The sequence below is a fragment of the Emys orbicularis genome, chromosome 7 (genome assembly GCF_028017835.1).
Source record: "Emys orbicularis isolate rEmyOrb1 chromosome 7, rEmyOrb1.hap1, whole genome shotgun sequence".
NCBI lineage: Eukaryota > Metazoa > Chordata > Testudines > Emydidae > Emys > Emys orbicularis.
This window is the reverse complement of record NC_088689.1, coordinates 916,585-939,565: the sequence shown is the minus strand read 5'-3', so window position 1 is coordinate 939,565 and position 22,981 is coordinate 916,585. Positions and strand designations below refer to the sequence as shown.

General features: G+C 48.9%; 1 protein-coding gene across 1 annotated transcript in view; it reads right to left on the bottom strand.

Moving 5' to 3' along the window:
- Window positions 1-22,981, bottom strand: part of HPSE2 (heparanase 2 (inactive)) — a 282,498-nt gene that overhangs the window by 106,642 nt on the left and 152,875 nt on the right. The gene's annotated exons all lie outside the window — the stretch shown is intronic.

Sequence of the window (22,981 nt, the reverse complement as noted above, 5' to 3'; positions counted from 1 at the left end):
CCACCCTTGGGGTGGCAGCCACCTCACCTTGGGCCAGGAGGGCTGTGTTAGTCTACTGTCCGCCAGAGCTAGGATGCTAGGCCCTGCCCTGCCTGAGGGCCTGGGCCCCTAGACTGTTCACTGCCCTGCCCTGCCTGAGGGCCGGAGCACACAGACTGCTTATAGCCTGCCTGGCCTGAAAGCCGGAGCCCCCTCAGACTGTGAATCCACCCCTCGCTGCCACCAAAGCCCCAGATCCTCACGCCAGACTTTGCTAATTCCCTGACTGTGGGCAGCACCCACGGATGGAGTGAGCCAGAGTGGGAAGAACCACCACAAACCCACTACACACCTACAACCAGGTAAATGCATGTGACCTTTTAAATTGGGGTATCATTCCAAGGCTGGGCAAAATCCTTCTAGACCCTGAAGTCTGGGCACTCTCCACAACTGCATCGAGCGAAGGACCGTGCCTGGGGAGTCACTGCACCTAGGCCACCAGGCAGAGAGGTGGCTTCAAAGGTGGCCATTGTTGGCCAGGATGCTGCAACCTTTCCTCTGTGATGTACCTCCCCACACGTTGCCCAGCTGGGGTCGTACCCAGGCTGGGCTCCTGCACCACACTCCACTGGGGCTGCCTTGGAAAGCAGCAGAAGACTTCAGCTGGCACAAAATGCAGCAGCTCCCCTCCCGAGTTGAATGGGCTTCTGCCAGGTGTTCGCTCTGCGAGCCTCTCAAAGGCACGGTTCCAGTCTTTCAAACACCACCTCAGAGCCGGCGCTAGGCGGAAGCAGACTAAGCAACTTTTTAGGGCCCCAAGCAGCTCAAGGCCCCCCCATTAATTATTAGTATGTGTTGTGGGGGTGCAAAATATTCCTGCTAGGGCCCCCAATGGGCTAGGCCTGGCACTGCCCCAAATGCTCTGCCACCTGGCTGCCTGGGGGAATGGCTGGGCACGTGTGTTTTGGTTTTGCTTTTAACACTAACGTTCTTCTCTGTGGTTCTAACGTCTGAATTCAGGCTTCTGAAGTGCCGCGCTCGAACAAGGTGTAAGGCGCAGAGAACCCTGTTGCAGCAGCGACCTTAACTCCCCTAGCCAAGTTAGTAAGAGAATCCCGCATACAGCTACTTCCATCCCCCTCAACTCTCCCGCCCCACCCCACTCACAAGCACATACCATCCCATAAACAATTAAACACATGCCCTCAGAGGCTCGCCAGGCATCTTCCCCTCTGCCCCGGGGAGGAGAGGGTTCATGGGAGGAGTTTTATTTCCCAGTTTGGGTAGTTTTGATTTGGGTATTATTTTTCCTTAGACGCTTTAATTGTTTTTGGGGGTTCTTTTATCAGATTAGATTTGTGATCTCCAGGGTAGGGGGAGGTTCGGAAGGCGTGCTGTTCTGTAGCTGCCGGGCCTGTAGAGTAACTGTTTTGTGTTAGGCAAGGAAAAGCTACACGTGTGTGTGTGTTTGCCCAGAGGATGGTCATGGCGGGAGGACAGGGGCCAGCGGAAATCTAGAGGGAGATAGGGGAATATGCCCTACGTCCCAGGGATGTCCCAGGGAAGCCCCCATGCCTATGCTCTGGCAGGGTGGAGGGGCCCTACCTGGCAATAACTCCCCAGTGCTGAACAGCAAGGTCTCCAAGGAGCAGCCTCAGCCGCTCAGACCGGCACCATCTGTGTCTATGTCCCGCGTGCTGCTCCTCCACCTAGGGACAGCACGGGACCCGGGGGCAGCGCAGGCCAGAGCTGCGAGCCTGCTCCTTCCTCTGCTGGGGGGCCCACCGGGGTTCTTCCCACCCTGGGATCTCTTTGATGACACTCACTGGCATCTTCATTGCCAGGCAGGGTCTGCGAACCGTCTGTGGCATCCACTCGTACAGTCTGACCAGGGCTGACCGGGAACGCTGGCATTCATGCTTCAGGTCTGATACGTTGTTCTCTTAGACAATGTTCGTAGTCACCAAACAGCGTGTTTCTTTGCGGGTGTGAATTTTCATGGCAGTGTTCTACAAAAAATGTTCGGAAAAAGGGGGATACCCTGCCTGAAATCTGTAAAAAAAATATTTTTTTCCAGCCTGTAGCTTAGTGACATGACTTCCAGCACATGGGTACAACAGGAACATCAGGCATGCTGAGAGCTATCACTCCTGGTACCTTCCCCCCAAAATATTCATGTCCAAACCGATTTAGAAGACCACAAAGGTCCCACTGAAAAGAAAATCCTGGTGTAACCTTCATTTTGGAACCATGATCATCGTCTTCATAATAAAACAAACGTTGCTAGAAGAGACATGATGAAGCATATCCCTGGTACGAGGGACGCCACACCCAGAAGCACAGTGCTGGGGGCAGGGCTTAGTTTGTAATTAAAGAGGTGCTGGGGCTCAAGCAATTTTCTTTTTTACTTTCATAACGGATGTGCCAGGGCAGAGGTGCCGGGGCTCTGAACTGCCAAGCCCAGAGGTGTCAGGGCTCAGCCCTGGCAAGGAATACGCACTGGCTAGGGGTGCTGAAACATGGCGTGTGCTGCACAGGCCATTAAGGTCGGCACCTCCAGCAATACTGTCCTCCCAAAGTCTGTGCTATGGGTCATATTGGGTGACACAGCCCTCCCCCCCCCCCCCCCCCCGTGCTGCGTTGGGAGAGGGAGGAGAGCTGCTCTCCTAATCTAAAACCTGGGACTCCTCACACCAGAGGGCGCTAGCAGCCCCTTCCGGGCTCTATCCGCACAGAGCCTGCTCACAGGGGGTTTGGGATTTTCTGTGTCTCGTTCCTTGAATCCGATACCCGTCTCAGAGTAGCTTCTGGTTCGTGCATGATGGATTGTCTCAGAGCAGCTTCTTCCTTCAGCCCCTCCTTCACCATTTCTGCACACAGACCTCCGCTTTCTCAGGAGTCCTACACCTACTAAATCTGACACAGACAACCATAAATCTGAAACACTGAAAAACATCCTGCAAGCAGGGCCTGCTGTCCCAACCAGCACAGAACAGGATGGGGGCAGGGAACTGGAGAAAACAGCCACAGCCACAGAGGAGAAGAGGTCAGCAGATGCTAAATAGACACAGGCTGCAGCATGTTTGTTCTGTGGAAATCTTTCTGGAGCAAACTGCTTCCTCGCTTCCCTGGGGTGAAGTTACCGTCCTCCTCAGGTCTCAGTCGGTGCTCATCATTCGTGGGCGCATTGCAAGCACAGCAGTTTTGGTGCATGTGAAAGTTGCAAACTGGGCAGAGGATAAGCGAGCACCTGAGCACCTCTCTCAGCCCCACACCTCTTGCCTTGTGCATGTTGTTTGTGTGTGAGCGGTATCCAAGTGTGGCTCTGAAATACGTTGACGGAAGTCCTGGGAAGTTTTTCCCAGCTAATTACATCCTCATTCTCTCCACACTCTATGGTTTCTAGGGTGAGGTGTAGGGCTGGGGGGAGACACACTACAAGTTTTAAGTGGAATCAGGTGTTGCTATCCCTGCAGGGAAGTCTGGAAAATGTCAGAGCCCTTCAAGTAACAGGTACTGGCAGACAAACATGGAGCACTTCCCACAGAGCCTAGCCTCCTCGCCAACACTCCAGCGCTCACTCACATTTTCCTCTTTTGTCTGTTTTAATTGGGCCATTTACTGGTTTCTTTCTCTTTAGAAAGTGATCAGCTAAGCGCTCGGATTTGGTGCAGGCTGTTCTGTGAATGTGCAGGGAGCAGGAGCGACCACTTCCTCTCGCCTCCCCCACAGCCTGACAGAAAGCATGTCATCTCTGAAAAGCCCTCGGATGCCAAGGCGCGCAGGGTAGGGAAATGCGAGGCTTGGAGAACCGCCCCAGGCCTCCCCCCAGAACCGCAGAGTAAAAGGAACATTAAAGAGGAAGGCACCAGGAGGGAGTCACATGTGCTTGTAAGATGCAGAGAGCGGGAACAATTGTGCAGGAGCCGGAGGGATGGCTGGCCTCGAGGGGGCTGGCTGGGGAGCTGGGAACCATGTTCAGGGGTCAGAAGATCCCACCTGTGAGTGCACAGGCACCAGGAGAATGAATGTAACCATGGAGATCACTATTGTGTTTCCTGGGTATGAAATGAGTGAGGGAAAGCAGACTGAAAGTGCACTGAGAAGCCCGAGGACTCCAACATGCAGCCCACTGCTCTGCTCCCTCCACACTGGACTCTCATTCCTGCCCTGGTGATGTAATGCTACACCACCGGCTAGGCTAAAGCAGCCACAGGGAAATGCTAAAACTCCGGCACGCTGCACCCATTGCACTGAAGGCGCTGCATGTGCTGGGAAGAACGAATTCTTCAGCTGCCAGAACGGGTCAGTTGTATTGGAAATAGACACAATCCATTTCCGATTATTTGGAAGACTCTTTGAGTTAAGTACTATCAGATTACTAGAAACTGGTCCCTTGAACAAGGGATGGGATTTTATAATCTAGTACTTCTTTATTTTGATCCAGCCTCCTGGTTCTGCCCTCCCCCCCTCAAGTCCCCATTCCCATATGCAGAGCTGCATGCCACCCAGCCTCCTACCTCCAAATGTATGCCCATCAGTTCTCTGACCCCCTCAGCCTCCTGCAACTTCCTCCCTCCACCACTGCCTGGAGCCTCTTGGGGGTCAATTTATATTTATAAACATTGTAAAACAACCTAAAGCTCTGATCAGTAGAGGTGTGAAAACCAGCTGTATACCAGCCACTCATAACAAGAACAGGTCACACGTACCTCTAGACAGCACATTCCTCTCTCCTAGCGTATGTCTACACCTCATACACTGCAGTAACACAGCTGCCGCATTGCACAGGCTTCGGTGCAGACACACTACAGCGCTGGGAGAGGTGCTCCTATCACTGGTTAATCCACCTGCTGAGAGGTGGCAGCTAGGTCAAGAGAAGAATCCTTCTGTCGGGCTAGCGCTGTCTCCACAGGGGGTTAGGCCAGCATGGCTCTGGCCTGGTCTACACTACCCGCCTGAATCGGCGGGTAGAAATCGACCTCTCGGGGATCGATTTATCGCGTCCCGTCAGGACGCGACAATCGATCCCCGAATCGACGCTCTTACTCCACCAGCGAAGGTGGGAGTAAGAGCCGTCGACGGGAAGCCGCGGAGGTCGATTTTGCCGCCGTCCTCACAGTGGGGTAAGTCGGCTGCGATACGTCGAATTCAGCTACGCTATTCGCGTAGCTGAATTTGCGTATCTTAAATCGACCCCCCCCTGTAGTGTAGATGTAGCCTCAGTCTCTCACACCCCAAGACCGAGATACGCTGGTGTAAGTTTTCAGTGTAGACCAGCCCTACATCTAAGGGCTGTTACTTAGCTGGGGAAACTTAGGTTTCCTTCCCAAATATGTATTTATTATGAATTATGGTATACAATTTTGAAAATGTTTAAATTCACAAAACTCCAGCTGAGCATTCTATTGCAATGCAGATTTTTATAGCAATAAAATGCCCTCCAGGCTGGCTGAAGAGTGTGATAGACACAGTGGCGATAAAAGAGCACCCAAGCTGGCTATCAAATAATCGTGCCCTGCTACTTCTCAGTGTTTCCGTCAGATTTTAAAGATTAGAAGTTGACTAAGAAAACAGTGGGCAATATTTTTCTGATTTCCTCCTCTGAGCTTGACGTATGAAGACTATAAGGAGGGGGATTGAGTCTAGGCCCCCTGGCGATTAGCCAGCTGAATGCCCAGCTATCCACTGTGCCAACTTGTGAATGCGAGCTCTGCTTGTTAATTTATTTCCTCCAAGTCGATACCCTGCAGCTGGAGTTCATTCTGGAAGATCACAGCTGGAGTATCTGCCCACAAACTGCCACTGTTTTCTCAGCATTCCAGCGGGGAAGACAGCCATGACTGAAGCCCAGCTAGCTTACTGCCTGAGCCTCTTGGCCACTTTGGATGCCTGTGCTGTCTCCTGATCATCACCTTTCTACACGGTCCTACGCCAGCCCTGCACAATATGGAGAGGCAAGCAACTAGCAAACAGGGCAAACCAAGATGGAGCCTCAAGTCCTTTCTTCCCTAGACATTAGAAATGGGAGACGGAGGCCTGGTCTACACTACAAATTTAGGTCGACCCAAGCCGCGTTAAGTCGATCTAATACACTACCGAGTCCCGTCTGCAGGCCTAAGTAGCCTGTAAAGTGGACTTCTGTACTCCACCTCCACGAGAGATGCAGCGCTTGATTCGACATCCACGGGTCACATAGGAATAGTGTAGACACTGGGTTGTGTAATTCGAATGAATTGGCCTCCAGGAGGAGTCCCACAGTGCTCTGCTGTGACCGCTCTGGAGAGCACTTTCAACTCCACTGCACGTCAGCCAGGTACACGGGAAACAGCCGCTCCCCTGTTAAAGCCCCGGGAACTTTTGAATTTTCGTTTCCTGTTTGATCAGCGTGGAGAGCTCGCCAGCACAGCTGATCATGGAGACGCAAGGCCACAAACGCTCTCCAGCATGGAGTGCACAGGAGGTGGTGGATCTTATTGCTCTGTGGGGCGAAGCGTCTGTGCAGGCAGAGCTCCGATCCAGCAGAAGAAACGCTGATATCTATGCCAAGATTGTGCAGGGCATAGGGGAGAAGGGCTACACCAGGGACACCCAGCAGTGCCACGTGAAAATAAAGGAGCTTCGGCAAGCATACCAGAAGACAAGAGAGGCGAATAGTCGCTCTGGTTCTGCCTCACAGACATGCCGCTTTTACGAGGAGCTGCATGCGATTCTCGGCGGCAAGCCCACCACTACCCGAAAATGCTCCATGGATACCTCCCAGGAGCCCTGGGCGATCTTGAGCAACAACAAGGAAGACATTGTTGACAAGGAAGAGGAGAAAGAGAATGTGAGGTGGGCAAGTGGAGGATCCATTCTCTCCGACAGCCAAGAACTGTTTTTAACCCTGGAGCCCATCCCGTCACAGGACCAGTTGGCAGCGGAGCGTGATGCTGGGGAAGGCACCTCTAGTAAGTATACATTTCCCATCAAACCGTAGGGGTTACATGCAGTGTTCCCTCTAATTTTTTATGTCCATGTGCGGAATGAATTTTGTTATGTGCACCAATGTGTGACATCACCTCCATATTGGTGCACATAACAAAATTCATGTGGTGGAGGTGGGGCGAGAGGTTCAGAGTGTGGGAGGGGGTTCAGGGCTGGGGCAGAGGATTGGGGTGCGGGGGTGGTGAGGGCTCTGGCTGGAGGGTGCAGGCTTTGGGGTGAGGCCGGGAGTGCGGGGGTGGGGGGGTGAGGGCTCTGGCTGGAGGTGCAGGCTTTGGGGTGAGGCCAGGAGTGCGGGGGAGGGGGGGTGAGGGCTCTAGCTGGAGGTGCAGGCTTTGGGGTGAGGCCAAGGATGAGGGGTTCAGGGTACAGAAGGGGGCTCAGGGCTGGGGCAGAGGGTTGGGGTACGGGGGGGGTGCAGGCTCTGTGGTGGGGCTGGGGATGAGGGGTTTGGGGTGTGGGAGGGGGCTCAGGGCTGGGGCAGAGGGTTGGGGTGGGGGGGTAGGCTCTGGGGTGGGCTGGGGATGAGGGGTTTGGGGTGCAGGCTCCCCCGGGGCTGTGGTGGGGAGAGAGGACTCCCCCCACCCCTCTTTTGCCGCAGCAGCTCGGGGCCGGGGAGAGGCGCCTCTCCCTGGCCACGGCAGCTCCAGTGGGGCTGGGCTGGGCCGGGGGAGGGGCTCCTCTCCCCTTGCCGCGGCGAGTCTGGGGCAGGTCCGTGCTGGGGCCGGTGGGGAGGGGCGCCTCTCCCCGCTGCGGCAGGTCCGTGCATCTCTCCCCATAGCAGCCCTAAGCTCCTGCGCGGGGCTTAATAGGCAGCTGCGCGGCCATGCAGCCGAGAGGGATCTAAGGTTACATGCTATTATTTTTTATGTTTAATCTGAACAAAAAAGTAAGTGTAGTGGGTATCGGTGGCCACTCAGCTACGCAGAGGGTGCTCTCTGAAAAAGACTGTTTGTGAACAGGGATGGCCCGGGAATCCTCCATGGAGATCTCTAGGACGCTTTCATGGAGGTACTCTGCAATCCTTTGCAGAAGGTTTCTGGGAAGAGCTGCCTTATTTCATCCACCACGGTAGGACACTTTCCTGCGCCACTCCAGTATTAACTCTGCTGGCATCACTGTGGCACACAGCATTGCAGCATAAGGACCAGGTCTGTACCCAGATACTTGCAGCATCTGCTCCTTTGCTGCCTCTGTTACCCTCAGGAGAGTGATATCGCATAGGGTCACCTGGGGGAAACCGGGGAAGTTTTCAATGCTAGCCCTTAAACCGCAAACAATTCAACAAGTAATCTGCCCAGTTCGGTGAAATCTGGGTCACACAACCACGCTTTCCCAAACATAGAATCATAGAACTGGAAGGGACCTCGAGAGGTCATCTAGTCCCATCCTCTGCACTCATAGCAGGACTAAGTATTATCTAGACCATCCCTGACAGGGGTTTGTCCATCCTACTCTTAAATATCCCCAATGATGGAGATTCCACAACCTCCCCGGGCAATTTATCCCAGTGCTTAACCACCCTGAGAGTTAGGAAGTTTTTCCCAATGTCCAACCTAAACCTCCCTTGCTGCAATTTAAGCCCATTGTTTTTTGTCCTATCCTCAGAAGTTAACGAGAACAATTCTTCTCCCTCCTCCTTGGAACAACCTTTTATGTACTTGAAAACTGTTCTCATGTTCCCCTCAGTATTCTCTTCTCCAGACTAAACAAACCCATTTTTTTCAATCTTACCTCATAGGTCATGTTTTCTAGACCTTTAAACATTTTTGTTGCTCTTCTCTGGACTTTCTCCAGTTTGTCCACATCTTTCCTGAAATGTGACACCCAGAACTGGACACAATACTCCGGATCAGATGATAAACAGCCACATAAAAAAGAATCTGGCACATCAGAAAAAGGCAGGCTAATAAACAGGGACAAGTTTTTAAAGTGCTTGTACACAAATGCCAGAAGTCTAAATAATAAGATGGGTGAACTAGAGTGCCTTGTGATAAAGGAGGATATAGATATAATAGGCATCACAGAAACCTGGTGGACTGAGAGCAATCAATGGGACACAATCATTCCGGGGTACAAAATATATCGGAAGGACAGAACAGGCCGTGCAGGGGGAGGAGTGGCACTATATGTTAAAGAAAGTGTAGATTCAAATGAAGTAAAAATCTTAAGCGAATCCACAGGTTCCATAGAGTCTCTATGGATAGAAATTTCATGCTCTAGTAAAAATATAACATTAGGGATCTATTATCGACCACCTGACCAGGACAGTAATAGTGATGATGAAATGCTAAGGGAAATTAGAGAGGCTATCAAAATTAAGAACCCAATAATAGTGGGGGATTTCAATTATCCCCATATTGACTGGGAACATTTCACTTCAGGATGAAATGCAGAGATAAAATTTCTCGATACTTTAAATGACTGCTTCATGGAGCAGCTGGTACGGGAACCCACAAGGGGAGAGGCGACTCTAGATTTAATCCTGAGTGGAGCGCAGGAGCTGGTCCAAGAGGTAACTATAGCGGGACCGCTTGGAAATAGTGACCATAATACAATAGCATTCAACATCCCTGTGGTGGGAAGAACACCTCAACTGCCCAACACTGTGGCCTTTAATTTCAAAAGGGGGAACTATACAAAAATGAGGGGGTTAGTTAGACAAAAGTTAAAAGGTTCAGTGACTAAAGTGAAATCCCCTGCAAGTTGCGTGGGCCCTTTTTAAAGACACCATAATAGAGGCTCAACTTCAATGTATACCCCAAATTAAGAAAAACAGTAAAAGAACTAAAAAAGAGCCACCGTGGCTTAACAACCATGTAAAAGAAGCAGTGAGAGATAAAAAGACTTCCTTTAAAAAGTGGAAGTCAAATCCTAGTGAGGCAAATAGAAAGGAGCACAAACACTGCCAACTTAAGTGCAAGAGTGTAATAAGAAAAGCCAAAGAGGAGTTTGAAGAACGGCTAGCCAAAAACTCCAAAGGTAATAACAAAATGTTTTTTAAGTACATCAGAAGCAGGAAGCCTGCTAAACAACCAGTGGGGCCCCTTGACGATGAAAATACAAAAGGAGCGCTTAAAGATGATAAAGTCATTGCGGAGAAACTAAATGGATTCTTTGCTTCAGTCTTCACGGCTGAGGATGTTAGGGAGATTCCCAAACCTGAGCTGGCTTTTGTAGGTGACAAATCTGAGGAACTGTCACAGATTGAAGTATCACTAGAGGAGGTTTTGGAATTAATTGATAAACTCAACATTAACAAGTCACCGGGACCAGATGGCATTCACCCAAGAGTTCTGAAAGAACTCAAATGTGAAGTTGCGGAACTATTAACTAAGGTTTGTAACCTGTCCTTTAAATCGGCTTCGGTACCCAGTGACTGGAAGTTAGCTAATGTAACGCCAATATTTAAAAAGGGCTCTAGGGGTGATCCCGGCAATTACAGACCGGTAAGTCTAACGTCGGTACCGGGCAAATTAGTTGAAACAATAGTAAAGAACAAAATTGTCAGACACATAGAAAAACATAAACTCTTGAGCAATAGTCAACATGGTTTCTGTAAAGGGAAATCGTGTCTTACTAATCTATTAGAGTTCTTTGAAGGGGTCAACAAACATGTGGACAAGGGGGATCCGGTGGACATAGTGTACTTAGATTTCCAGAAAGCCTTTGACAAGGTCCCTCACCAAAGGCTCTTACGTAAATTAAGCTGTCATGGGATAAAAGGGAAGGTCCTTTCATGGATTGAGAACTGGTTAACGGACAGGGAACAAAGGGTAGGAATTAATGGTAAATTCTCAGAATGGAGAGGGGTAACTAGTGGTGTTCCCCAAGGGTCAGTCCTAGGACCTATCCTATTCAATTTATTCATAAATGATCTGGAGAAAGGGGTAAACAGTGAGGTGGCAAAGTTTGCAGATGATACTAAACTACTCAAGATAGTTAAGACCAAAGCAGATTGTGAAGAACTTCAAAAAGATCTCACAAAACTAAGTGATTGGGCAGCAAAATGGCAAATGAAATTTAATGTGGATAAATGTAAAGTAATGCACATTGGAAAAAATAACCCCAACTATACATACAACATGATGGGGGCTAATTTAGCTACAACGAGTCAGGAAAAAGATCTTGGCGTCATCGTGGATAGTTCTCTAAAGATGTCCACGCAGTGTGCAGAGGCGGTCAAAAAAGCAAACAGGATGTTAGGAATCATTAAAAAGGGGATAGAGAATAAGACTGAGAATATATTATTGCCCTTATATAAATCCATGGTTCGCCCACATCTCGAATACTGTGTACAGATGTGGTCTCCTCACCTCAAAAAAGATATTCTAGCACTAGAAAAGGTTCAGAAAAGAGCAACTAAAATGATTAAGGGTTTAGAGAGGGTCCCATATGAGGAAAGATTAAAGAGGCTAGGACTCTTCAGTTTGGAAAAGAGAAGACTAAGGGGGGACATGATAGAGGTATATAAAATCATGAGTGATGTTGAGAAAGTGGATAAGGAAAAGTTATTTACTTATTCCCATAATACAAGAACTAGGGGTCACCAAAAGAAATTAATAGGCAGCAGGTTTAAAACAAATAAAAGGAAGTTCTTCTTCACGCAGCGCACAGTCAACTTGTGGAACTCCTTACCTGAGGAGGTTGTGAAGGCTAGGACTATAACAATGTTTAAAAGGGGACTGGATAAATTCATGGTGGCTAAGTCCATAAATGGCTATTAGCCAGGATGGGTAAGAATGGTGTCCCTAGCCTCTGTTCGTCAGAGGATGGAGATGGATGGCAGGAGAGAGATCACTTGATCATTGCCTGTTAGGTTCACTCCCTCTGGGGCACCTGGCATTGGCCACTGTCGGTAGACAGATACTGGGCTAGATGGACCTTTGGTCTGACCCAGTACGGCCTTTCTTATGTTCTTATGTTCTTATGTTCTTAGTTGAGGCCTAATCAGCGCGGAGTAGAGCTGAAGAATGACTTCTCGTGTCTTGCTCACAGCACACCTGTTAATGGATCCCAGAATGATGTTTGCTCTTTTTGCAACAGCGTTACCCTGTTGACTCATATTTAGCTTGTGATCCACTATGACCCCCAGATCTCTTTCCACAGGACTCCTTTCTAGGCAGTCATTTCCCATTTTGTATGTGTGCAACTGATTCTTCCTTCCTAAGTGGAGTACTTCGCATTTGTCCTTATTGAATTTCATTCTATCTATTTCAGACCATTTCTCCAGTTTGCCCAGTGGTTGTGGTTGGAAGGGATCACCGTGTATTGCGAACAGCACTGAAAAAAGGGGGGGGCGACTTCCTGTTTGTCTCCCTTCCCCCCAACCCAGTGCCGCTTTTGTAAAAAAACAAACTATTTAAGGGGCTTTACACTGGTGCCTGTCCTCAAGCACCATCCAGGTTGCTGGGGAAAGGGGGCTTTTCTCAAGTTCCAAACTGTGATCCCAAGGATGTCTTCACAAAAGCAGCAGCAGAAGACCTCTCGCACATGCCTCGTGGCCTTACTCATCATTCTCCTCAAGCGTTTGCCCTAAGCAAACACAGCCCTGTGTGCTACTTATGTAACCCAGACACCTCCTGGGTGTGGTGTTCTGTCCCATCTAATGGCACCAAGACCACTTAGAGAGAGAGATTATGAGTCTGCTCTACAGCCTTCGCTAACAGCCGTTGGCTTTTAGCTCATGCGGTAGAGGCTTGTGCATTTAGCTACAGAGGTCCCAGATTCGATTCCGCCCACCGACGACCGGGGTCTGTCGGTGTTACACTTACAACCGTCAAGTCCATGCTGACTCATCTCCCGCGACATCGGTGTCCAACCATCCCATGCCCATAAGATTTACAGCCGTTCTCTCCATCTTTCTTTGCGGCGAAGGCCCTGATCCTGCGAACACTTACACGCCTCCAGCGTTACACAAGTGCACAAACATTTGCAGCATCGGAGCCTAAGGCTCTATGACCTCTCCTTGCAAAAGCTCAGAACCAGCACTCCCTCCTCATCCTTCCTGAGCTGTTGGCTGCTTTCAACACCATTGACCACATTCTTCTTCTCCTCAAGAGCTAAGCCTTGGCTTCCTGCCTCTGTCTTCTCCTCATTCTCCTTTACCTCTCCAGTAGCAGCTTCAATGTGTTCTTCAGATGCTCTAGTCGTCAAGATGCTAGCCTAAAACCTGAGACACCTGGGCTCAATTCCCTGCTCCACCTCAGACTTCCTGTGCCCCATTTCCCAGTTCTAGCCCTGCCCTGCCTCCCAGGGGTGTTAGGAGAATAAATACATTAAACATTGTGAGGTGCTCAGAGACTACGTTGATGGGGACCATATAAGTACTGAAGATAGATAGGATACTCCTCATCTCCCCGCCCCTCATCAGCTATCACTGGGGGTCCCACAGGGCTCTGTCCTTGGTCCCCTTCTCTTCCCCGTCTCCACCTTGTCTGTGGGTAATCTCATCTGCAAACACACATTCAACTATCAACTCCAGGCAGAGGATGCAAAGATCCACCTCTCTACTCCAGACCTGTCTCCTTCTGTCCAAACCAGAATCTCGACCTGTCTCTCTGGGTGTCTAGCTGTCACCTCAAGTTCAACATGGCTAAAACAAAGCTCTCGATCTCCCTCCCCAACAAACCCTTCCTGCCATCTCCTGTCTCGATCACTGTGGACAACCCCACTCAGGCCCATAACCTGGGTGTCATTTTCGACTCAGACCCCTCTCTAGATCCTGACATCCACATCCTACACCTTGCTGATTCTTCCTGCATAATTCTAGAATCTGGCCTTTTTCCTCCACCCATGCAGCAAAAACTCTCATCCAGGCTCTACTCATCTTGGGGAATCATCACCAAGTGGGTGTTTCTCTAGTGGGGTCCTGCCGGGATCGGTTCTTGGCCCTACGCTAGTTAACATTTGTATCAATGACCTGGGAGAAAACGTAAAATCACCACCAATAAAGTTTGCAGATAACAAAAATTGGGGAAGTGGTAGAATCATAGACATAGACTATTTGGGTTGGGAGGGACCTCAGGAGGTCATCTAGTCCAACCCCCACTCAAAGCAGGACCAAGCCCCAGATAGATTTTTGCCCCAGATCCCTAAATGGCCCCCTCAAGGATTGAACTCACAACCCTGGGTTTAGCAGGCCAATGCTCAAACCACTGAGCTATCCCTCCCCCCAGTAAAGTATGAAGAGGACAGGTCTCTGTACAGAGTGATCTGGATTGCTTGGTAAACTGGGCGCAAACAATGTATGAGTGAGTACAGCTCACTGTAATTGTCTACATCTAGGAAGAAAGATCATAGGGACTCTATCCTGAGAAGCAATGACTCTGAAAGGATTTGAGGGGTCGTGGTGGATATTCATCTGAACATGAGCTTCCAGTGCGACGTGGTGGCCAAACAAGTTAATGCCACCCTGGGCTGCATGAACAGGGGAATCTCAAGTAGGAGCAGAGAGGTTAGTTTACTCCTGTACTTGGCACTGATGCAACCGCTTCTGGAATCCTGTGTCCAGTTCTCACGACCACAATTCAGGAGGGATGTTGATCAATTGGGGAGGGTTCAGAGAAGAGCCACGAGCATGATTAAAGGATTAGAAAACCTGCCTTTATTACAGTGATGGACTCAAGGAGCTCAATCTGTTTAGCTTCACAAAGAGAAGGTTAAGGAGTGACTTGATCACAGTCTACAAGTACCTACCTGGGGAACAGATATTTAATAACGGACTCTTCAGTCTAGCAGAGAAAGGTCTAAGACAATCCAATGGCTAGAAGTTGAAGCTAGACAAATTCACACTGGAAATAAGGCATAAATTTTTAACAGTGACAGGCCTTAACCATTGGAACAATTTATCAAGACTTGTGGTGGATTCTCCATCACTGGCAATTTTTGAATCAAGATTGGATTTTTAAAGAAAAAGATCTGCTCTCGGAATTATTTTAGGGAGGTTCTGTCGCTTGTGTTACACAGGAGGTCAGGCTAGATGATCACAATGGTCCCTTCCGGCCTTGGAATCTATCACTCTCCTGTTTCGATTACTGCAGCAGCTTTCTCTCTGGCCTTGACAAATGCAATCTTGGTGCACTCACATCCATTCAGAACGCTGCTGTCACCACCATTTTCCTGGCTCAGCACTTTGACCATGTCACCCCTCTCTCTGCATCGCTCCACAGGCAACTCCTTCTTCACTGCACCAAACTATTCAGCCTTCACTTTCAAGCATTTCACAGCCTGTCCCCACTCTGCCTGTCAGATCTCAGATGCTTTTGAGAGGTCAGCTCCCATCTGTGCTCTGCCAGTGGTTCCAGCCTCCATTGCCCACTTGTTACATTTTCAAGCAAGCCCCTCTGAACTCTTTTCCATGCTGAGCTCCCTGTAAACATCCACAAAGCCACCTCCTTGTCCTCCTTTAAATCCCTCTTGGAAAGGTGCGTTTGCTGTGATGCCTACAAAAACCTTGACAACAGGTCGGCCACTGGCATGCCGAGACTCATGCTGACCAGTGGTGTCCCACTGTAGCCTTGTATTCTTCATCTTGCTGGCTACAGCCATCTGTCGTCTTTTATCTCAGACCTAGATTGGAAGCAAAGACCATCTTTCTGTTCTCTGCTTGTCCAGCCTCTAGCACACTGGGGCCCTGGCCTATGACTGGGGCTTTCAGGCACTACCACAATACACATAACAAACAATAGTGATGTTTGCTATGGCCAAGACTTTGGTGACAAAAGATATGACTCTTGGAGGGGGTGGGTCCTAAAGGTCTGTGTCAGCCCCCACCCCAGGGTTCAGCAAGGCTGCTCGTGGCTGTGTGTACTGAGTACCCAGTATAGTGGAGTATTTTTTAAAATGACTTCAAATTATTAGTAGACTATTAAATGGTTTCAAACAATTCTTACTGTAATGAGAAAATATGTGACTCTCCTCAGAATTTGCTTTGCCAAACAACTGGAAGGAAAAAGTCACAGGATTCAACATCTAATTAAACTAAAATGATTACTTTTGCATTCTTTGCTGTGCAAGAGCTGTGACTGTGCCTTTTTCTGCCACAACCACCAACCACTGTCACTCACAGGCCAGTCTTTGTGGCACCTTCATCATTCCAGTAATTCTTCTCCGAATTCCTTCCGACTTGCCAACTTCTTTCTGGTGCTGCGGCGTGACTCCGCTGGTCCTGTCTGAGCAGGAACGTGCTCTGGTTTCTGGCACGACTCCTCTTTACAAAGCAGCCCAAAGTCGCCCCATGCAGTGTTGCTGTAGCGGTGCTGCTCCCAGGAGATTAGCGAGACAAGGGGGATGTCCATACCCAGACCTGAAGAGCTCTGCGTACGCTTGAAAGCTCATCTCTCTCTCCAACAGAAGTGGGTCCTGTGACACTACGCCCCATATTCTTCATAGAGATATTGTTATAATATCAATACGGCATAACTAAGCTGTGTTTTATGCAAGATAGGAAATGTGAGGGGTCATTGAAAAGGTTATGATTTATTGAATATGATTATCCTATTTGTATGCATGTATCATTTCTGTATCTGAAGTTATGAATATTGACTATGTAACAATGACAAGGGAGTTTACACCTGGGGAATGCCTACCAGACAGCCTGGATGGGCCATTAGGGAGAACAATAGGACTTCGAAGATGCTATCTCCCACTTTCCCTACTGTACATGTTTTGTACAGTCTAAATTTAAATGTGTCAAGAGATGGAGTTTCTACCACTTATTACTGACACGCTTCTCATTTGAAAGGATCTAAGGAGAGTATACCAGGTCTGGTATGAATTAAACAAAAGGCTAACCCAAAGGCGGCAGCATTTCTACTATATCTGCTAGTGGTCAGATTGCTGGTAGGGTTTTAAACCCAATAAGCAAATCACGGAGCACAGTATAAGGTAACATACAGTGGCACGAGGAACCTACACTTCTCATATAGGCTGATGGGCTCTGGCTTGAGGGATCCTCTGAGGAAAAGGACCGAGGACTCAGTATGGAGGACTCGGGGGAGATATCTGCTCTTACTATTTCTGAGTGCAATGAGAGAGAGAGAGAGAGAGAGAGAATAATGGACTTGATATCAAAACAGCCACCTTCACCTGCAGCACTGCATTGCATTCTGGCAGTCTCACCTTTGGAAAGATATAGCAGAGGCTGAAATGATCCGGAAAATGGCTACAAATGTAGGGAACCAGAAATACTGCACCAGATCAGATCAATGGTCTATCTAGACCAGCGGTTCTCAAACTTTAGCAACCCGAGGACCCCCATTTTGATTTTAAAATTTTTGCGGACCCCCAAGACCCCTGCTCAACCCCAAGCCCTCCCTCACTCCACCCCTTCCACCAAGACCCCTCCCCTGCCCCACCTTTTCCCAGCCCCGCTTCACCCCTGCCCCTCCTCTTCCCCACCACTTTCCGCTCCCGAGCGTCCCCGCTTCTCCCCTCCCTCCCAGCACCTCCTGCACACCGCTGAAAAGCTGTTCCCCGGCATGCAGGAGGCGCTGGGAGGGAGGGGGAGAAGTTGAGGGAGGGAGGGGGAGGAGTTGATCAGCGGGGCCAGCGGACCCCCTGGAGGTCCATGGACCCCAGTTTGAGAAAAGCTGATCTAGACGGATATCATGTTACCAAAAGTGATTTTAGCAGATGATTCAGAGGAATGTGTAAATCCTCCCTAATAGGCCATTTTGCAATCACGTACCATAGCAGAAGCGTTTTCCTAGTCCCAGATAGTTAGCAGTTGGTTTATGCCGTGAAGCACAAAGGTTTACATCACTTATATTGTCCTAGGTTGTTAAAGGTCCCAGTGAGATTTACATATTATATGACAAAAAACTGCTAAACCTACATGATCAGAATCTTTCAAGAAGACTTGCCTGAGTTATGGAAGGTTATGATGAAGGGCCTGCTGGAAACTGGCCAGTCCCAGCCTTTGTGCAAATTCTAGGAACGAGAGAACAGAACCTGCAAGGTGCTGAGAACACTGGCCTGATCCAGCAAAGCAGTTAAGCATGTGCTTAAATTTCAGCACATAAGTAGTTCTCCTGAATTCAATGGAACGACTCATGTCCTTCGGTGTGTTAAAGGGCTGGGCCAAAGTGCTCAGCACCGTGCAGGATCGGTTCGCTTGCAGACACAAACAACACGAGTAATACCACAGCGAAGGGACAAGTAATCCAAGTTCATGCTTCAGGTTGTATTTTATCACTATGGGTCAGGAAGGGATTCCGGTACACCCATGGGGGAGTTTTTCTTCTATCAGCTTCTCCAGAACACTGACCATTGCCACGGGCAGGGTCCTTGTCTTGTTCAGCCAATGGTATCGGCTAACGTGGCCAGTTCTATGTTCAGTTAAGGAAAGTACGGGATTGTGGATGCTCAGTAAATGATTTTCTAACATTCACAACTTTCTCTCTTTCTATCTTTTCCTTCCTTCCTTCCTTTTTTTTTTTTTTTAAGTCTTATTCCTCATTCCGGGCCATGACCATGCCACGTCAGAAATATTAGCGAGCAAGAGGAAAGAGAGGCTGGTTTGAGTTATCTGAACAAAAACACAATCCAAGAATTAAAAAAAAAAAAAAATCTGAAAATGAATAGTAGAGAACCAGAAAAAAAGAGACAAAGAAGCGGAGAGAATCGGGGCCTGGGTGTGATAGCCCCACACCCGCCCACCTGGGAAGAGGAAAACTTGGTTTTTTATACTAACATTTTAAGCAGTTTAACAAACATAATGGGGGGGGGGGGAGGGAGGGAACCCACCAACCCAACATCCTATACAGCTCAGCGAAGCCGGGGCAGAGAAAAGCGCTTCAACAGCAGAGGAAAGGCAGGTCCTTAGCCTTTTTTCAAACAGTTCTGAACTATTCTAGACGTTTGAGTGGCGCACAGCTGAGTTCCAGTCATGTGATGCACTTAACCCACTGACTCAGACCCAGAGGGTTCAGTGGATCAGGCACAGCTACGGCTACTTAGTCCTCAAAAGGGCAAGAACTCTGCTTAGAAAGAGAACTTTGGCTAGAATCCTAGGAGTGTTCGGACGAGAGCCAGGTCTCACCTGCTGCCTACAATTACCCTTGTTTAAATCCAACATTTTTAACAGCTACACTGTTTACCTCTTCGGCCCACAGAAGGGTACTTTTCCCAGGGGTGGCAGAACTGGAGAGCGGGGGATGCTAGTGCCCCCACAATGGAAATACTGGGGAGGGGGAGAGGCTGACGTATGTTTCTGCCCCATGCTGTCTTGCAAATGAGATCAGGACCAGGCCGTTCCCTCCCTTGTGTGCATGCAAGGGGGCACAGGTGAGAGTGAGACTTGGAGGAGGGTCTAGAGTGGCTAACACAGGGCAGGAGATAAGGCTGGCAACAGCACTCCTCTCCGTGCCACTGGGGTGGGGTGGGGAGCAGGGCACCGGCACCTGGGCAGGGGGGTGTCATGCACAGGGCACCCATAGCCAAGGAGCTGGGGGAGCACAGGGCACCGGCTGCTGCGGCACTGCAGTAGGAACTGCGAAGAATGCCCCTTCCCAACCTGCCAGCTGCCCCTCCTCCCACTCCCCGGGTCTCCGTAGCTCTCCTCGCTCCCCCGCCTATATCTGGGTTCCTTCCCCCCATTCACAGTGAGCTTCTGCCCCCCACCCCCGCCCTGACTTTTCCCATGTTTAGCACCGTCTGCAATAGACAGGAGGCTGATTTGCATCCATCCTACTGCAGAAATGGGGTGTATGGGAGAGGTGGCACCTTTGAGTGATTCGAACTGCCGCACTCCTTGCATGGTTCTTTTCCTCTCTGGTCCTCACTGGACACCCAGCTCTCACCTGTGGCTCCAAGTAGCTTTAAGTATGCGACAGTGGCCACACCCCGGTAAGCTGCCTCAGCAGGCGGGCTAAACCAGGGGAGGGTAACCGGAAGTGTGGAAAGTGACGGTGATTTAGGGATTGCCCTCCCCAAGCATACCAAGACCATTCTGGTAGACAAGGCGAAAGAGACCATATGTTGCTTCAAAAGCAGCATATTGTGGAAGGCGAAAGGCATGATGGGGCGCTAGAGAAGTCATGGCTATCCACTACAGCTAAAGAAGCCTTCAGTTGTAACAGCCTTTGTGCCACTGGGCCAAGCTTCAGCAGCTGAGAGAATGGGATTGTCCCAGTGCAACGACTCTCCCATTTTATCAACTTCACGCACACGTCATTCATGCACATCTCTCTTTAACAGTCCTTTGCGATGGGGGAGAGGCAAAGCGACAGGTGACGATGATTGCTGGCAGTCGTAGCCAGAAGCCTGCACGCAGGCGGCCTGGGACATTGGTCGCCCATCCCTGACCCAAGAGCAGCAAGGAAGCTCGGCAACACCCCAGGTGACAGAGCAGCACTGCTCTCCCTTTGTAAGGGAAGGGCCTAGAAAAGGAGCCTCAAACATTGCCTTCCCAAATTAAATCCAGCAAGCTTACCTCATCCTCAACACAGTCAAAAACTAAAGATAACTAAAAAAGCACTAAAGATTGCTGCTTGGAACATCAGGACTATGATAGACAAAGATGATACCTCTCGATCTGAACGAACAGCTCTCCTTTCGAAAGAGCTAGCCTGGTATGACATTGACATTGCAGCGCTCAGCGAAACTAGACTGGCCGACGAGGGCTTTATTACAGAACCGGCTGGGGCTACACCTTCTCTTGGAAGGGAAAAGAACCACATGAAGATAGAATCCATGGAGTGGGAATTGCCATCAAGACCAAACTCTTGCGATATCTTGAAGACTTTCCAACAGGCTTCAACGAACGATTCATTAAACTCCGGCTACCGCTAAATATCATCAGTGCGTATGCGCCCACCTTAACAAGCCCTGATGATGCTAAGGAACAGTTCTACTCTGATCTCGACTCTCTCGTCAAGTCAACACCACAAAGTGACACAATAATCATCCTAGGAGATTTCAATGCAAGTGTAGGTAATGATAACAACTGGCAAAGTGTCACTGGGTAAAATGGGATTGGAGAAATGAATGAAAATGGTCTTCTACTCCTAAGCAAGTCTGCAGAATATAGCCTGACAATTACAAATACCATCTTCAGACAGGCAGACAAATATAAAACTACATGAATGCACCTCAGATCCAAACAATGGCATCTTATAGATTACATCATTGTCCGACAATGTCAGGATCACCAGATCACCAGAACCACGCATGGAGCAAAATGTTGGATGGATCATAGAATGATTTGGTCAATACTGAATCTACACATTGTACTCACACGGCTGAAATGCCCCAAAACAATCAAGATGTCTCCTGATATTGTTAAACTAAACCATGCATCCTACTGAGACAAGCTACGAAGTTCACTAGAAACCAACCTTGGTGATAACCCTGTCTCATGAGGGTTTAGAGAGACGGTACAAAAAACTGCAAGTGACCTCTTTGTATGGAAGAAAATGGCTCACCATGAGCTCTTGGGCTCACTGGTTTAATGAAAATGATCAGGAAATCACAGTACTCTTGAAAGAAAAAAAAAGAGGCTTTCCCAGTCTTGCAAAATGATATTCAGTCCACCTCAGAGAGAGAGAGAGAGAGATATTCAAACACCTGCAAAGCAAAGCACAAAGACAACTACACTTGATACAAGATAAATGGTGGGAGAAGGTAGCAGAAGATACTCAAATGTACGCAGAAACAAATGAAACAAAGAAGTTCTTTGATTCCTTGAAGCTAGTCTATGGACCTTCAAAGGTGGGCACAGGTTTGCTCATGGCGGCTGATGACAGGACAATCATCAAAAACAAACATGGCATGGAATAGAGATGGGTTGAACATTGCAACCAACTACTGAACAGACCATCCTCAACTGCAACAAGTGCTATTAATCAGATACCTCAAAAGCCTATTTAGCACCACCTTGACTCACCACCCTCACTTGAAGAAATACAAAAGGCAATCAGTTTGATGAACTCGGGAAAGTCCTCGGGCAGAGATGGGATACCGGCAGAACTATATAAATCTGCGGGTCCAAAGGTGGTAACAACACTCCAGAAGATCCTTACGGACATCTGGGATAGTGAAGAAATGCCACAAGACTTCAAAGATCATAGAATCATAGAATATCAGGGTTGGAAGGGTCCTCTGGAGGTCATCTAGTCCAACCCCCTGCTCAAAGCAGGACCAACCCCAACTAAATCATCCCAGCCAGGGCTTTGTCAAGCCGGGCCTTAAAAACCTCCAAGGAAGGAGACTCCACCACCTCCCTAGGTAACGCATTCCAGTGCTTCACCACCCTCCTAGTGAAAAAGTTTTTCCTAATATCCAACCTAAACCTCCCCCACTGCAACTTGAGACTATTGCTCCTTGTTCTGTCATCTGCCGCCATTGAGAACAGCCGAGTTCCATCCTCTTTGGAACCCCCTTTCAGGTAGTTGAAAGCAGCTATCAAATCCCCCCTCATTCTTCTCTTCTGCAGACTAAACAATCCCAGTTCCCTCAGCCTCTCCTCATAAGTCATGTGCTCCAGCCCCCTAGTCATTTTTGTTGCCACAATTATTCCTTTATTTAAAAATAAAGGCAGCAAAATGGTCTGTGATAACTACTGTGGAATCTCTCTCCTATCTGTCGCTAGAAAAATCTTTGCTCGTGTCCTCCTGAACCGACTGGTTTCATCTGTCTCAGAAGCCAATCTACCTGAGACTCAGTATGGATTCAGACCTGGTCCTAGCACCAGAGACTTGATTTTCAGTATCAGGCAAATACAAGAAAAATGTATCAAACAAAACATGAATCTGTTCAGTGTTTTCACTGATTTGACAAAAGCATTTGATACAGTCAATAGAGAAGGATTATAGATAAGGCTACATTTTAGTCATGGGTATTTTTAGTAAAAGTCATGGACAGGTCACGGGCAGTAAACAAAAATTCACAGCCCGTGACCTATCCATGACTTTTAATATATACCCCTAACTAAAAATTGGGCGGGGGGCTGCGGGTGCTCTGGGGGGGCGGTCTGGAGGCGCCTCGGGTGCTAGGGGAGGTGGCCCGGAACCTTGCT